This window comes from Trachypithecus francoisi, unplaced genomic scaffold, assembly GCF_009764315.1.
Source record: "Trachypithecus francoisi isolate TF-2019V2 unplaced genomic scaffold, Tfra_2.0 Lachesis_group4, whole genome shotgun sequence".
Classification (NCBI taxonomy): Eukaryota; Metazoa; Chordata; class Mammalia; order Primates; family Cercopithecidae; genus Trachypithecus; species Trachypithecus francoisi.
The window spans coordinates 142,541,891-142,558,918 of NW_022681469.1; the positions used below are offsets into that span (position 1 = coordinate 142,541,891).

Here is a 17,028-nt window from a genome sequence, read left to right on the forward strand (position 1 = left end):
TATAGACCTTCCTAAATCGGGAAGGAATCTTTAAAAATGTCTGACATAATTATTATGCGCCTTGGATTATGTAAAAGGCTCTTGTGTTGGATCTATTTCATTTTAGCCTGAGTATTTTTCCTGTCACTGTTGTTGTTAAATCTGGATTTGCTGACTCCTTCCTTTAGAGGACACTTTGGGGGTTGGGGTTGTTATTTAGAATAATTAATGCAGTGAACTTACATAACTCTAATTTTAAAAGTCAAGGACAATGAGACAGAGAGGAGGACTGTTTGGAGTAATTCCAGTAAAACTTCGAGAACAAATGCTAATCTGTTTTGCTGGGTACATCCAACAATTAAGAAAGAATCAGACATGGAACATACAAACTGATGTATTAGCAGTTAGTTAGTATTTTGGTTAGTGATGTTTCTGAATTCACTGTGAGGTTTTGCTTCACCCTTTGGAGAATAAGGTGAGATGAAGACACCAAAGCAGGGTTTACCCAGGAGGAATTTAGACACTATATGGCTCTGCTTATTTTCCTTGTCTTACGTTCTTTAACCTCTCAAATCTGTTTACTGCAGGATTTGTTATTACTAATATTTGCAATTTCTTTTTAAATAATTGTGTTGTGTTTTCCTGGAGTCTTTTCATGCCAGCTGGGCACCTGGAAAGGAGACATTTTACCAAGGACATAGGAATAACTTTGTCTGATTGTCAAACACAGAAGAGAAGGTGTCTGTACTATTCATGTTAAACTTCCAAGCCTCAACTAGTATTAATAACTTGGAAACTGTGATCATATGGCAGGGGATCATATGAACAGTGAAGTCATTTTTTATCAAACTTGCCTTCACGAGTTTCTTGCTCCTGACCCATAGTTGCTGTGGGAGGTCACAGCACTATTTCCCATAAGTTCCCTTTCCCACTTTGCCACCTACCTCAGGGGCTACATTTACCTCTGCCTACTCTGAATGGTATGTGAACTTTAAAACGTTTATTTAATTTTTAAAATTTTTGTTTTGTTTTGTTTTTTGGAGAGACGGAGTCTGGCTCTGTCACCCAGACTGGAGTGCAGTGGTGCAATCATAGCTCACTGCAAACTTGCACTCCTTGGCTAAAGCAGTTCTCCTGCCTCAGTCTCCCGAAGTGCTGAGATTACAGGTGTGTGCCCCCATGCCCTGCTAACATTTTAGTTTTTTTTTTTTTTTTTTTTTTTTGTAGAGGCATAGTCTTTCTACTTGCTAAAAAAAAAAACCTTGGTAGTGTCCTTTTGGAGGGGTATTTGCCTAAAGTCCGTACTCTCACATGGAATGGCACTGATTGTCATATATGCTTGGTGTGAGCTGTTCTGTTGGGCAGGACCTCTGGCCTCACAGCTACCATCCTAGGACTGGAGCCTCTGCACCATTACTTGAATTTCCTTAGTGTAGCAAGTTTTTTAGGGTTTTGGATATTTAAGGAATTTCACAGAAAATGGCTCCATATCACAGCTCTATTTTAAATTCAAAATTTAAAAATAGGCCATGACTTTAAAAAACGATATGCTATATCATTATGTTAATATTATTAATACATGAGTACAGCATTGCATATTATGCTGTATTCTGCGGTATAACCATTAGTATGATGATCTCTGCTTTTAAAGAGCTCACCCTATTGTGGGGAAGAGAAGGCAAATAGCTGAAGAAATAATTTAGATATACTATGCTGTAAGGACCATTCAGTGCAGCAGAGGCACAGGCTGGGTGGGGCAGCTGGTCTCCCTGGAAAGAAAGACTGGGCAAAGCACTTGGAAGGACGGGTTGTATAAGCCCCTGTGAGGTGGAGACGGGAGGACTCTGGGCCTGGAGAGAGGTGTGGGGAGGTGCTAAGCCCCACATGTGTGTTCTGAGAATGATGAGAATTTTTGAAAAATCACCAAAAACTTCACTGGTTCTTGCTTAGCCCCTTTTAGATCTTATAGGCAGTGTTAAGAGTTGATGTCTTTTTCACTTATTTAAAATGGTTAACAACTTTGCATGTAGGTGTCCTGGTTTTGCACTTATAAAGCTGATTTTATGGCATTGTACCTGGGATGAATTATCCTAGCAGTCAGCCACGGCTATTTGGTTTTATGAAAATTGCTTCTAGTCATTAGACTCATGGTCTAAAGTCCCGCAGAGCTGGGAGATGCTTGTAGCTTTGCCACTTGGGCTATGTGAAGCAATATTATCTACAGTGTTGGAGTGGCCCATGGTATAAATTATTTAAGACATGGTCTTTTTTTCTCCATTACTTCTTGTTAGGTGGAACCATCTGAAGTTGCCATTTTTGCAGGAAAAAAAATCTATAAAAGTTGGTAATTTCATTTGGTTTAACTTGTAACAGCACAGGTGGCACCCAGAAGCGTGATGCTGTGGTAAGAAATGTGTGTGTGTGTTGGAAGACTGGATTTTGGTCCCCGTTTTCCTAACTCTCTGTGTGACCTTGGGCTTATTGCATTTTCTTTGAAGGACTCTTCTCTGTCTCTGACATGAAAGACTTGAGTAGATCTGTGATTTTCAGTCATCTGGGAGATGGCTCTTCCTGGGGAATGCATCAGAATTACTCAGGGACCATTAGTAAGGTCTTCCCCCTTCTGGGCTCTGATATCCCCTGCCCTGGACACTTGCACCCATCACATCCATCCATACCCTTCCACGGAGCTGTGTGCACCTCCATCTATCAGCCTTAAAGACAGTGGAAGTCAAGCACTTTCATGAACCAGAAAAAAAAGATGGCCAAAATTTCTAGAGAGTGTTAAAAGATAAACTTAGGGACATTAAAATTTCAGCAAGTTTATTTGAGCATTCGGTTATTCATGAATTAGGCAATGCTAGACAATTCAACCCTCCACTGACCATGTTGGGGCGTGGGATATGGAGTAATAGAAGAAGCTTGTATAAAGTGTTTGCTGCAGCAAGAGGGAGAAAATATATTTGTTAAAGTCAAAAGTCCCCAGTTGGAGGTTAGTTGGAGGTTTGTGATTGCTTAGTCTTAACTTTTGTTTTACTGTTTGCATTGCACTGGGTTTTGGTTTGCTTACATAGGAACTCAACGTGCTACAGCCGTCTTAGCTTAATAGCCTCCCGATCAACTATTTTAACGGGAGTTAATTTAACTTACACTTCTAAGGGTGTCAGCCTCAGTATTTGCAAAGGAATTGATGATATTTCCATGTTATTGGTCAAGAGATTCCTCCAATGCATTAGTATGCTCATTTTATTTTGTAGGTCAGAGTTGTGTTCGGTTTTGGCCTCGGCTGATGAAAAATTGAAGAACGATGTGTAGACACAATGTGAGCTTGAACGGAGGCTATGAAAGAAAAACAAATAAAAGGACATATTGTTTTCCCAAGAATAAGTAGCATGCCTGAAATGATACTTCAGTGAGAATCATGAGGCACATTCTAGGCCCCTGCTGCCCAAAGTAGGTTTAGTTTGGGCTCCTACGGGATGTATAAGTCCATGAAAGTGGACCGTCTTGTTTTCATCTAGCGCTCTCCCTTTGGCCAAGTTATTTGAACTGTCCTGCTCAGTGTCCTCCTTTGTGAAACTGGGCTAAATAATAACTCTCTCTCAGTGCCATTTGGAAGTGGAAAAAATACCAGAAATAATATTCAGAAAATAGTAAACCAATGGGATCTCCTCCCCTAAAAATGTTATTCAAAGAAATGCATTCTGCCATTGTTGCCTCTGGGGAGTGGGGAAGACGGATGTCACTTCAGAAAGAAGAAAGAGATGGTGGAGGCCAGTGGTTCCAACCAGGGTGGGGTCGGAGAAATTTTACTCAACTGGGCACATGTGACAGTATCTGAAGATATTTTTAGTGTCACAAGTAGAAGGTGCTGCTGGCATCTGGAGGCTGGAGGCCAGGGATGCTCCTAAACATCCTACAATGCACAGGACAGCCCCCACCCCCAAACAAACAACGATCTGGCTTACAATGTTAGTGGTGCTGAGGTTGAGAAACTCCAGCCAGACGGGAGGGGGTGGGAGTCCCTGGGAAGAGAAGGATGAAAGTAGAGGAAGTTAGCGGTCAGGTGGGCATCCTGGCTTTTCCTCTGGTGACTGGTGACGGTCCCAAACAGGAGCTGTGGGATGATGGAGGAGCTGCAAGCTGAGGGCGTTGGCCCTACCCATGTGTCTTGGGGCATAGTCTCTGTGTAGGCTGGCCCTGAGCTAGCATGTGGTCCTAGCAGTGTGGCTGAGCAGAGGAGCAGAGGAAGGATACCTGAATTAGTGTCTCTGAGCATGGAGTAGAAGGGAGCCAGATTTCCCTGACGTCCATGTCCTGAGCCAGCAGGCCTTGGGGACCTGCTATGAGCCGGCTGCCATGAGAGCGAGGTGGCCTCAGCACCAAGCTGGTCTAGGCCAGGCTGGCAGAGGAGTTGGCTGAGACTCAGAAAGCAGGAGCTGAGGTGAGAAGGAAGCAGCAAGGCAGAAGGCAGTGCCAGACCCCGAGGTTCCAGGTAAGATGTGGGCCTTGGCAGCACCACAGATAGGCAGATGAGGTACATGGCTGTGGGAGTCTGGGCCCTCCACCCCTGACTGTCACCAGGCTGCCCCTGGAGAACATCAGGGGGTTTGAGCATTCACCCCAAAGAGCCTGAATCACTCAGAAGATGCTGTTTGAGCAGGGAGCCACTGTCAGCTGTCAGCAGGCAATTTTAAGACTTTGTTCTCTTTTCACCATCCCCAGTGGGTAAAAACTGGATCAGTTACAGGAAATAGAGAACTACATTTTCTTAGGAGCCCCAAGCAGTGGAGTGTTAGATATTTGGCTGTGTGGCATCATATGTCCGTATATATAACATCAATCAGGACACAGAGCAGGTCCCATAAAATGGCAGCCTTACCATGGGCACCTGCCTGATCTTCTGTCTGGAAGCCATCCGCAGAGGAGGGACTCTGGTAGTTACATTTGTTTCCAAGTCTTCCCATGCTGCTCAAGATGGCAAAGCTTTTCAGTAACCTTGTGTATCACTCCAGACATGGCAGCAGCAGCCCATACCTATCTGGAATTTAAATGTCACACTTCCTTGAGATCCAGTGTGCCTGAGAGGCATGTCTTCACCTGACCACTGTGTTGGAGAGGTCCTTCCTTCTTTCAGGCTGGCCTCAGCCGGTGGCAGAGATCAGAGAGGGGCCACCAGCAGTGACCCAGGCAGCCAAGCCACGTCTCTCCCCAAGCCCTCTCTCCCTGTCCTCTCAATGCCCAGGGCAGCCAGTGCTCCTACCTCTAGTTCCAGCTGTGGGGGGCTCCAGCTGTCTTTGTCTTGCCTTCTTTGTTCCTAGAGCTCATCCTCCAACCTTCTTAAGAGGTATGTCCTCTCTTCAAGCACCCCCTGACAGGCACTGTGTGTTTTTGCTTTGTTTTTAAATTAACATAGAGTAAGTTTGGCAGGTTTTTTTTTCGGTCAACAGCTCTCACATTTGTCTGGATCAGTACACAGAACAGTTTCATTGCCCGAGCCCACACCAAATCCTTCATTTTGTCCCTTGGTAATCACACTGTCTTCCCATCCTAAACCCATCTGTTCTCTGTCACTATAGGTTTTTCTTTGTGAGAATGCCCTATAATGGAATCATCATCTGTAACTTTGAAAGTGGTCTCTTTTGCTCAGTATGAGGGCTGCGATTCACCCAGGTCATTGTGTGTATCAGCAGTTGCCTCCTCTTTATTGCCAAGTGGTATTCTGTGGTGTGGATTCACTGCAGTTTGTTCATCCATTCACCCACTAAAGGGCAAGTGGGTTTTTTTCTAGTCTTTGCCGATTATCAGTGGAACTATTTTCTTACTTTTGTCACTACTTGAAATTATCTCATTGACTTACAGGTGTACCTGTTTATTATTTGTCTCCTGCTGTGATACAAGCCTCATGAGGGGTGGGAGCTTGTCTGTCTTCTTGACCACCATCCCCAGTGCCTAGAAGAAAGCTAGGAATACTTCAGCAGTGGCTATTGAATAAGTTAAAGAACAATAATTATTTGACTCTTGTACCCACTTGAGCCAAAGACATTCTGGTGTTAAATATACAAGGGAGATAGAGTAGACTATATGCCAAGCCCTCTGCCCCCTGTCAGAGCCAGGTCTTAGCTTTGCAGATCTGCAATAGCTTTGTCTGAGTTTAGCAGTAGTGAGTGCCATCAAGAAGATTATCTCCCATGGTCATTAATTTCATTTACTGAGCCTGGACCAGGCACTGTGTGTGGATTATCTCACGTATGCTTCACAACCACCACTGCAGGTGGGTGCTAATATCCCCATTGTATAGCTAGGAAAACCAAGGTTGAGAGAGGATAAGTTAGCCTGACCAGGGTCACACACACTCCGCAAGTGGCGGAGCTGGAATTCAGGCCCAGTATATTATTTTGAAGTCTTAGATATACTGCCTGTGATATGGTTTGGCTGTGCCCCCACCCACATCTCACTTTGAATTGTAATAATCCCCACATGTCAAGGGCAGGGCCAGGTGGAGATAACTGAATCATTGGGGCAGTTTTCCCCATACTGTTCTCGTGAGAGTGAATAAGTCTTATGAGATCTGAAGGTTTTATAAACGGGAGTTCCCCTGCACGAGCTGTCTTACCTGCCACCATGTAAGACATGACTTTGATCATCATTTGCCTTCTGCCATGATTATGAGCCCTCCCTAGCCATGTGGAACTGTGAGTCAACTAAACCTCTTTCTTTTATAAATTACTTAGTCTCAGGTATGTCTTTACTAGCAGCATGAGAACAGACTAATACAGCCTGAATAAGTTTTCTCAGGCTGCTATAACACAATACCACAGATTGAGTGGCTTAAACAACAGAAATTTATTTTCTCAATGTTGTGGAGGCTGAAGGACCGTGATCAAGGTGTTGGCAGGGCTGATTTTTCCTGAGACCTCTGACTTGCAGACAGCCGTCTTCTCCTTGTGTCCTTGCATGGTTGTCCCTCTGTGTGTGTGCCCTAATCTCCTCTTTTTATAAGGACATCAGTTATATGGATTACAGTCCACTCCAATGATCTCATTTTAACTTAATTGATGATTTAAATAGGATCTTTAAAGACCTATTTCCAAACAAGGCCACATTCCGGAATACTGAGGGTTGAGACTTCAGCATATGAATTTGGAAAGCACATGATTCAGCCAGCCCACAACAGTGCCTCTTTGGAATGATCTTTTGCCATCTGTAAATGGAAATAATTAGAGCTATCTATGAAACTTGCAAACCCTGTCCTTATGGTTTTGCAGCTGGTTATGGAATCATATTGAAAAATAGTAGCCCAGGGAGGCTAGTATGCTAATTACTACAGGAACATAGGACTGCATACTTAAAAAAAAAAAAAAAAAAAAAAACAAGCAACAAAAAAGTAGGAAGCACTTGGAAACCAGTTGCAGGTCATCTCTCAGCAGCCACCTGTCCTCGGGACCTATATGAATTCCCCACTGAACCTTGAATGTTCACAATGCATGGCATTTGTTCCCTGGGAACGTACCAGGGCAGGGTCCAATCTCACTCATCTGTGTTAACTGCCTAGCACAGTACAATGATGCACAGTGTTTGCTTGTAAATAGCTTGTTAGACTGCATTTATGTATGAAGATTTTTGTTGCAAAGCCATTTGGAGGAGGAGAAGATATGGTTCAAATTGCTTTCTTAATTAAACATTTTCCCTAAAAGTTGAGCTAAACGTTACTTTCCCCTTCCCTTTGGTCACTAGAGACCTCCTCTGTCAGAGAACCAACAATGTCTTCTTTATTCTGACAATAGTTTGCTCTGAAGTTACTGAAGCAGTAACTTAGACATGCCTATCCCTGGGAGGCCTGCTAATTTGTGCCTGAGCAAATTTTTGCAGACTGAGGATGGCTTGCATCTGGTGGCAGGAAAGCTGATCCATAACGGCCAACTTTTAGTTTTCCCTGTAGTCTAGGTATGTTCTGTAAATAGGGCTTGGTGCTGGGTACATGAGCCAAGGACTGAGAACCAGGAACCTACTGGTGACTATGACCACCCTGTGGCTATTGTGCAGAACCCTACCTTACATGAGACATCAAAGCACTGGCATCTCTGCCTTAACCTCCCTCATGCCCTTAGATTAGCTTCTGTGGCTTCTTCATACCTTTGCCAACATCACATCCCAAGAGGTTTTTTTTTTTTTTTTCTTTTTCAAAAACTACAGATAGTGCTTGAAACTGCCGCTTTTGGTACTTTCAGTGATCTTGACATATTTAAGAACTCTGATTACTTTTTCTTTTTGGTCTTTTCATGGCATCTCATTTTTTGCTGTTTCCTGAGTGCAGTGTCCATTTTGTTATTAGCCAATGTATCAGTCAAGGTTCAAGCAGAAAAGAGAAAACTGGTTAAGTTTAATGTGAATAATTATTACTATAAAAAGGCATTGGAGTAATGTCGCATTGGCTATCAATAGTGAAGAGATCTCTAAATAATGCAGCAATGGCAGATAAAGGGAATAACTCTTGCCCCTAGAGCTGGAGCAGAGAACTCAAGGAAGAAACAAAACTAGAAGTAGCTTACCCATCCAGGCTTGAAATCCAGACCCTACTGAAGTTAGCACAACCGTGGTCCACAGTATGGCAGAGAACATCACTGAGGTGAGTGGTAATTGCCATGAATCTGAACTCTGGGGTGAATCTGCCTATGAGAAGGTGCCATGTGCTGCTGGTTGTACACATTGCAGGAGCTGAGGTTTAGAGAAGCTACATGTCGGCCGGGCGCGGTGGCTCAAGCCTGTAATCCCAGCACTTTGGGAGGCCGAGACGGGTGGATCACGAGGTCAGGAGATCGAGACCATCCTGGCTAACACGGTGAAACCCCGCCTCTACTAAAAAAAAAAAATACAAAAAAAAAAAAAAACTAGCGGGCGAGATGGCGGGCGCCTGTAGTCCCAGCTACTCGGGAGGCTGAGGCAGGAGAATGGCGTGAACCCGGGAGGCGGAGCTTGCAGTGAGCCGAGATCGCGCCACTGCACTCCAGCCTGGGCTACAGAGCGAGACTCCGTCTCAAAAAAAAAAAAAAAAAAAAAAAAGAGAAGCTACATGTCGGGGAATCCAGGAGCTTGCTCCATGGGAGCCTGTTGGAAGCAGCACACCGGAATCTGGAAGAGAAAATCCCTCTTCCTCCACTGTCCCTCCAGAGCTCTCTTCTGGCAAAGCTTAACATTGCATCAACTGGCAAGGGAGAATGTCTAAAAGGCCCAAGTTTATTATTGCAGAACAGGCAATGAAGGGTGAATTTCGAGTTGTGAGAAGGTAAATTAATAACTGGCCAGCTGTAAATTGGTTTCTTTGTTTTAGACTATTGAAGTACAAAGAGTTTCCATAAAGCACGTGAGTTCTTAAATGTAAGTTTTAATCTGTCAAACATATATTGAATAGAGAGAAGAATTACCTGCTCTAATCCTGACACTGCTAAGAATTAATGTTGGTTGGAAACCTCATTTATGCCTTATACCTACAATAGGGGTTGGCAATTGTCATACACCTTTTGCAGGTAAAGAAAGTGAGTCTTAGGGGTAAGTAACCTTATCAAGAGCTGTCAAGAGGAGGCAGAGATGGGATTTGAAACAAAGACTGTTTAACTCTAAGGCCAATGTTTTATTTTTTCTGTTATATTTTACTGTATTCTCCAAGTAGAAATTCACATGTCAGTATATCTATTTCTGCCTCAGAGGAACTGCTTGTGGTATGAAGGAGATGTGGAGTCCCAGTGATAAGGGCATGGGGAAGACTGCTTCCTATGGAAGGAGATGGCCTCAAGCTGCCAAATTGGAATATCAGGTTATGATGGGCAGAGATCGGCTGTCAGTCTCATCTATCTGGTGTAGTGGATTCTGATTGGATCTGGAGCAACAGAGCAGGACAGATACAGTTTTACATTTGCTCATAGTTCCTGAACTCTAACATCAATAATTTTGCTGTTTTAAATGCAGATTGAATCACTCTTTATTGAGCACTTACTTCTGTAAGGTTAGAGGAGCCATCACGCACACTGTATTAGTCCGTCCTCACACTGTTTTGAAGAAATACAGGAAACTGGGTAATTTATAAAGGAAAGAGGTTTAACTGACTCACAGTTTTGCATGGCTGGGGAGGCCTCAGGAAACTTACAATCATAGTGGAAGGCACCTTTTCACAGGGCAGCAGGAGAGAATGAGAACTGAGCAAAGGGGGAAGGCCCTTATAAAACCATCAGACTTCGTGAGAACTTACTCACTATCACAAGAATAGCATGGGGGAACTGCCCCCATGATTCAATTACCTCCCACCATGTTCCTCTCATGACATAAGGGGATTATGGGAAGTACAATTCAAGATGTGATTTGGGTGGGGACACAGCCAAACAATATCAGACACTTTCCCAAGTCCTCCCTCATTTACTTCTCACAAGAATCCCAGGGAGTAGACATTGTTAAATCCATTTTATAGATTAAAATAGTAAGAATTGGGAATGTTTACATTCCCAAGTTTATTAGATGATAAACAGAAGCTCATGGCTTGAATCCAAATTTGGCAGACTCTGCAGCCAATTTACTTTCATTGGCCATATTTACAGTGTTTGTTATAAAATAATAAAGATACTGTATACTAAAGCTTCTTTCACTATCATCAGTTTGGGATACTGGGTACCTAATTGACCTCATTTTTAAAATAACTTTGTGTAGCAATGCAAGGAATTTCACCCACCCCCAGGATTCTGGCTGCCTTCACCTTTGGGAGGATGAGAATGAAGTCACACAGTTCAAAGATATTTATTTGTTTGTAAGCAGTAGAGATGGGAAACAACTTGGCCATCAATACAGCTTGGTGAATAAGATATAGACTGATCTTCAGGAGAATATCAGGCAAAGTGAAGAATATGCACACGCTATTGCTAATGTTGTCATTAAATGGACACAAAGCCTGATAACTAACTTCCATAGAAGTAAAAATTCTTGGTTCCATGATACTTATTAAAGATGAAAAATGCCAGTGAAGTGGAATCTGCCTAAGCCTGGAGTCTACATAAACCTATACAGGCTGGAAGTGCACAGGATCTGCACATATGTGGGGCTACTTACAAGTGCAGAGCAATGGGGAAGGGCACTGGTGGGACCTTTAGGCAGGTCAAGGTCTTTCCCAGGGAGCCCCAGAGAGAGAACAAAATTCATTGCAATCCGCTTTCTGACTGTAGGCATCGAATCAGTTATTGGAAAGTTAGTTGTCAGTGGTTCAGCGAGGCTCTTGGATGGGTGAAAGTGGCCAATATGGAACATTTTATCAAAACTCAGCAAAGTTGCTGAGTAGGAGTAATTACATTTTACAAGTGGCCTTGTTTGATATAATCTCCTATAAAATAACAGTTCTCTAAGACTGCAGTATCAGTAGACCTGTGAATGTACTTTTTCTGTGAGACTAGATAACATCCAAACCCTCAGATAAGCACAGATATTCCTCTTTTACTGACCTTGGATACCTGCAATTTTCCATCATTTCTCTTCCTGTCTGCTTGGAATTGGTGGTCTATTAGATACAATATTAATTCATTTATTAGTGAAATAGCACATTAGAACATGAGGAAAAATTATAAATACATAGTTTAAGAAAATAATTTAAAAAACCCAAGATGTATTTTAAGCAAATGAAAAGATGCTCAAATTTAAGTAATAGTAAGAGAAATGCAAATCCCCAAAAGGAGATATCCACAAATGAGATATATCAAAATGGTAAAGGCTCAAAATTTGATATATTTTGTTGTTTGGAGGTATTAGGAGAGAGTCACTCCTAATACCTTGCTGTTGGGAGTATATTCTTGTGATATCTTTGAGGCCATGTTGGGAATATCTATCAATACTACAAAGGCAGCTATCAGCACATGCAAAAAAGGATATTTATTGTGCCATTGTTTGTAAGCAGTGGAGATGGGAAACAGAGACTGGACATCAATACAGAATTGATTGAATCAGATACAGACTGATCTTCAAGAGAATTTCAGGAAAAGTGAAAAAGAACGTGGATAGTATGAGTGAAGAAAAACAGAATACCAACATATGCACCTGTTTTTGAAAACATATAGATAAACTCAGGGGGTCCATGTTGAAGAACCAATAATGATGCTTCCTCTGCATTTGAAACTGGGCTTCTAGGGCACAGAGTAGAAACCTTTTGAAGGCTTGGAATTTGGTACAGTGCAAAAAATGTATACAAGATAAAATCCCAGGAAGTCTTTAAAGCTAGTTATTTCATGTTCCATTGAATTTGTGTGCCATATTGAGGACATAGGGCATTGGAAGTGAGTGTTAGCCTCCTGGGGGACTGGCTGTGTGCCCTCTAAATGCCCTGTCTAACCATGTCCTCTGTATGGGAAGGTCAGGGCACAGGTCTCTTTTGTTTTAGGGGCAACAGACCAACCTTTCTCTTCCAATCCATCCATCCATCCATCCATCCATCCATCCATCCATCCATCTACTCATGCATCCGTCTATCCATTTATCTATCAATAAATTAATTCATTTATCTGTCCATCCAACCATCCATCCATTCATCCATCCATCTACACATCTATCTGTCCATTCATCTATGCATTCATCCACTCATCTATCCACCCATCCATCCATTCATTCATCCACACATCTATTCATTCATCCATCTGTCCATCCATCCATCCATCCATCCATCCATCCATCCATCCACACATTTATCTCTTCATTCATCTATCCATTCATCCACCCATCTATCCACCCATTCATTCATCCACACATCTATTCATCCATCCATCTAGCCATCTATCCATCCATCTACCCATCTTTCCATGCATACATCTATCCATCCATCCATTTTCTATTCATCCATTGATCATTTATCCATCTATCCATCCATCCATCCATCCATTAATCTATCTGTTCATCCATCCATCCATCCATTAATCTATCTGTTCATCCATCCATCCATCCATCCATTAATCTATCTGTTCATCCATCCATCCATCCATCCATTAATCTATCTGTTCATCCATCCATCCATCCATCCATCCATCCATCCATTCATCCATTCATCTATCCATCCTTTCATCCATCCATTTATCTATCCATCCACACATCCATCCATCCATTCATTTATTTTTTCATCTCTCTGTCCATCCATCCATCCATTAATCTATCAATCCATTCATCCATTTATCTATTCATCCGTTCACACATCCATCCATTCATCCATATATTCATTCATTCATCCATCCACACATCTATCTGTCCATTCATCTCTCCATTCATCCATCCTTCTATCTACCCATACACCCATTCATGCATCCACACATCCATCCATCCATCCATCCATCCATCCATTTATTCAACCATCCATACACCCATCTATTCATCTATTCATTCATCTGTTTGTCCATCCATCCATACATACACACATCCATATATCTATCTATCAATCTATCCATCCACACATCCATCCATCCATCCATCCATCCATCCATCCATCCACCCACCCACCCATCCATTCATCTATCTGTCTGTCCATCCATCTATAAATTCATCCATTTATTCATCTATCCTCCCAACCATTCATTCATCCATTTATCTGAGATGGGAAGGAAGTAGGCTCTTGTTAGTATGAAGTGCATTGAGGGGAAGTGGAGGGTGCTCTATCACTGGGTTTTTCCCTGTCTGATTTTGGTCAAGTGAAAAAGAAATATTTTTCTTTTATCTACTCTGAATATATCTACTTGTTTCCTTTTCAAATCTTCAAATTCCTCTACCTCATTCCCCTTCGATACAATAAGAAAAAGGTCTGAATAAGGAGGGAAGAGGGTTATATAACTAAGAAAATAATTGATACAACAAAAAATAATGAATACAACAGAACAAATAAACCCAGAGCTAATATCTTGTGCTATAACCTAGTCACATTTTGATATCTTTCCTCTATTTTAAAAGAAAGAATAACTGCAAGAAAGGAATAAATCATTTTCTACAATTAAAAGTTAGTAGGTGGTGTATAAATGAAACCAAAGCCCAAGACATTTCTCCTAATTAAATGAAATGGAAATAAGAGTTTAATCACAGGATATCTGAGAATCCTGACACACTTTTAGTTGGGATTATGAGCTCTGAGCCTCATTCGTTTTCTGTAATCTTCTGAAGGTGATTAATTAAACAATATGATTATGAATTCATAGATTTAAACATGGTAAATGTATTTCAGTCCATTGCAGTCTTTATTTATTTGTTTATTTTTTTTTGATACTCAAATGATCCCATCTGTGATCAGTGGGCACTTCTTCATTTAGAATTCCATATTCTTTTAAAAATTAACTTTTTAATTTTGAGGCAGTTGTAGATTTTATATGCATTTGTAAGAAACAACAAGGAAAGATCGGTGTACCCTTCACTGGGTTTCCTAATGGTAACATCTCATGAAACTACCTATAATGCAGTATCACAAACAGGATTCTGCCATTGATGCAGTTCACTTGTCTTCTGATTTCCCCAGTTTTACTGTGTGTGTGTGTGTGTGTGTGTGTGTGTGTGTATGTGTGTGTATTCAGTTTTATGCAGCCTTAGCACCTGTGTAGGTTTGTGTATTCATCACCAGTACTGAAGCAGAACAGTCACATCACAGCAGAGTCTCTTGCTTTACTTTCCATAACCACAGCCATTAATTCCTACACCACTCCCCTCCAAGTCCCCAATCCCTGCCAGCCACCAATCAGTTCTTCATTTCTATCATTTTGTCATTTCTAGATTGTTGTATACATGGAATTATACAGTATGTATAATTTGGGATTGACTTTTTAAACTTAGCATAAGTCCCTAGAGTAGTATCCATATTGTGCAGATATCAGGAGTTCATTCATTTTTATTGCTGAATAACATTATCTGGTATGCGTGGTCCACAGTTTCTTTAGCTATTTACACACTGTGGTACATCTGGGTTGTTCCCAGCTTTTGGCTATTGTGTCTTCTGTTTCTCTTTTCTTGCCTTCCTGTGGATTACTTAAACATTTTTGAGCATCCTCACCCTAAGACATGATTTTAGGATACTCATCCTAAAAAATGACTTATTGATGCTGTCTTTGAGTGTATCTTTTTGTATGATGTTCTTACAAAGAACATCTGGCTCTAGATATTACAATACAGACATACATACATGGCTTATCACAGTTCATTGGCATTGAGATTTTACCACTTCAAGCCAGGTGTGGAAATCCACTTCGACTTAGGTCCCTTTACCTTCTCTGCTTTTAAATATCATCATCTTGACTACCAGATGGTGTTATGATTTATGTTTTAATCATCAAATACATTTCATAAAACTCATGGAAAACAGTATAGTCTGTTGCATTCACCCACATTTCTGCTCTTTCTGTTGTTTTTTTCTTCCTTCTCAATTCTCCAAGATTCCTTTTCATGTTTTCATTTTTTAAAGTTTTTCTTCATCTGAGAATGTCTTTATTTTATCTTCATTCCTAAAAGATACTTACATTAGATTCAGAATTCACAATGACAATTCTTTTCTTACATCGTGGTAAATGTTAGGCTACTTTCTTCTGGCTCCCAGGGTTTCAGATGAGAGATTTACTAGCCTTTGAGTGGGTGTTCCCTCGAGGTAACATGTCATGGTTCTCTGGCTGCTTTAAAGCTTTTATTGTGTTCAGATTTTAGAAGTTTAATTATGGTGTGGTTTAATGTAGATTTCTCTCAGTTTATCATATTTAGTGTTTGCTTAGCTTCCTGAGTCTGTAGGTTTTTGTATTTCTACAGTTTTAGGAGGTTTTTCAACCATTATTTCCTCTTGTACTCTTTCAGTTCCACTCAGTTTCTTCTTCTCTTTCAGAGAGTCCAATGAAACCAATATCAAAATTTTTATTATTGTCCTACAGGTACTTGAGGCTCTGTTCACTTTCCTATCAATCTCCTTTCTCCCTGTTGCACAGATTGGGTGCCACACACTGATCAGCTCTCAGGTTCAGTGGTCCTCTCCTCTGTCATCTCTATTCTTCTACTGAGACCATCTAGCGAGTTCTTGTATTTACGTTATTGCATTGTCCATGTGGTATCCATGTGGTTCTTTTTTATAACTTCTTCATTGAGATTTTCTGCTATTTTGTTTGCTTCAAGACAATTTGCAATTGCTTGTTGAAGCATTTTTTTTATTCATGATGGGTGCTTTAAAATACTAGCCAGGTCACTCCAATATCTGATTTGTCTCAATATTGGCATCAATTGATTGTTTTTCTTAATTCAAGTTGTCTTTTCTTTGGTTATTTTTTTATAATGGGTGTTTTTCAGTTGTATCATGGGTATTTTGAGCAATATAATAGGAGACTTTGAGCCCTATGTAAAAATCTTTTATTTTTGTGGGTAGTAGTTGTACTTAGACTTAACACACAGATCTTGGCCCACTTTGTGTGCTGTGGTTCCAATAAGAGTTTAATTTTGGTTTATCTGATGCATCAGGGACTCCCTGATGCTGCTGTATGAAAGGACAGATAAGATTTCTCCAGTCCAGCTGCCTCCATGTTGGGGAGATGAGCCTCCAGCAGTTGGAGAAGAAGGGGACTTCTTAGGATCCAAGGTCTTCGTTGCTTCAGGAGCCATCCTGCTGTGGGGCAGCCAGTGTTTTCAGGCCAGGTCACTTGTCACTGTGGAATACTCCTTGCCCTGTCTCCTGGGTGCTTGTTGTGGTTCCTCTACTCTCAGGGGAAGAACTACCATTTCTCTGGCTGTTCATTATCAGTGTCATCCCAGCCGATCCCCCCTTTGGTGTTGCAGAGCCAGCTTGGTTTGTTGGAAGGACTCCTGGTCCCTCCAGAGAGGCAGCCCAGTTAGGCTACCTTCTGTTACTAGAATGTTAGAAATGTGAGGTCTTCTGGGTGGGGAATTTAATGTGTGTGCGTATGTGTGTGTGTGTGTGTATTCTTTATTTGTAGTTTTAAAATATTTTACAGATCTTCTAAATTTGTTGCATTAATAATGTTATTCAACCTTTTTAACTGGTATAGCTGGTGTTTACTGAGTATTTACTAT

At 41.3% G+C, this 17,028-nt stretch overlaps 1 protein-coding gene across 1 annotated transcript in view; it reads left to right on the forward strand.

The window, feature by feature from the left end:
• The window catches only part of ABCA13 (ATP binding cassette subfamily A member 13), a 503,527-nt gene that overhangs the window by 140,332 nt on the left and 346,167 nt on the right, over positions 1 to 17,028 (forward strand). The window lies entirely within an intron of this gene.